Source organism: Poecilia reticulata, linkage group LG10 (assembly GCF_000633615.1).
Source record: "Poecilia reticulata strain Guanapo linkage group LG10, Guppy_female_1.0+MT, whole genome shotgun sequence".
NCBI lineage: Eukaryota > Metazoa > Chordata > Actinopteri > Cyprinodontiformes > Poeciliidae > Poecilia > Poecilia reticulata.
The window spans coordinates 3,475,362-3,476,462 of record NC_024340.1 but is presented as its reverse complement, the minus strand read 5'-3'; the positions used below and the strand labels follow the sequence as shown (position 1 = coordinate 3,476,462).

Genomic DNA, 1,101 nt, shown 5'->3' with positions numbered 1-1,101 from the left:
GCGTAAGCATCGTTTCCATAGGAATATAGTTCAAAAAAAGAAAAAAAAAATATGTGACGTACCTGTTCGCGGCAATGTGCGGCACTCACCGCATAATCCTCCTTTCTTCAACTTCCAACTTTTTTTCTTCTCCTGCCTCCCAAACCCCTCCTCCGATTCCTGGATTCGAGCCGCCGGGTGCTTGCCGCACGCACTAGTTCACTGAATACTTTTCTTTGCGCTGTCTGAGAACTGACGGAGGTGGCAGGCTGGAAGCCTCCGGTTCAACATGTCACCGGATTGCTGGAATCAGACGGTGCAATCCATTCCGCGGCGGAGACAGTGCCCGGTGTGGCCAAAAAGCAGCTGCGCGCAATGGAATCAAGATGAATAGTACTACTACTAATAAATAAAAGAGACACACGTCTTTCCGTCGACTCTCTTCTGGAGTGGAGGAAACAGCGGCGGGGGGTGCAGACGTGCATGCTCTGCAAGGCGACTGATCGGCGGCGGGGGGGCAGGGATGGCTGCGCGCAGCGGAACCCAGGGAGCGATCATGGATTCGCATGCAGCGCGGAGAGCAATGGCCGGGGCTCGCGGAGCGCGCGTTCACGGCCSAGACAAGTCAGTGGTCATTAACGGCCGAGTAATCCACTGTGGGCTGTCTGGCTGCAGCTGCATCCCTGCAACATGGCACGAAGGGGATCAACAGTGATTAAACACCTAAAGAGTCTCAAATTGTGCTGCAATCAATCTTTCAGAGGTCCCTTCCAATGAATCGACTAAATAGGATGCAAAGATATGACGAAAGCATCTACATGACTGTTCATTAAAYGTTCGACAGTTTTGTCGAACATAGACATATATCGACACATACAGGAAGTTGTGTCTCCAAACCCAGTTTTGGTGTTAAAACCACACTTTTTTTTTTTTCTTGTACAAATTGCAGTAGATCCCAAAGTACCTGAGCTGCCTCTCWTGGCACTTAGAAGGACTGGTGGACATTAATTATTTGCAAGAAAAATTAGAGCAAATGAGCCTGTTACTGTTAAGCACCAGCAACATAAAAAATAAAGAGTTGATAAATTACACCGATCTTTGCTTCAACATCTAACCCAACTT

General features: G+C 48.5%; 1 protein-coding gene across 1 annotated transcript in view; it reads right to left on the bottom strand.

The window, feature by feature from the left end:
* Positions 1 to 573, bottom strand: part of tenm2a (teneurin transmembrane protein 2a) — a 288,000-nt gene extending 287,427 nt beyond the window's left edge. Inside the window, exon 1 of the mRNA XM_017307002.1 lies at positions 63 to 573. The gene's annotated coding sequence lies outside the window, so the exon portion shown is untranslated. The remainder of the gene's footprint in view (positions 1 to 62) is intronic.
* Positions 574 to 1,101: the final 528 nt, after the last annotated feature.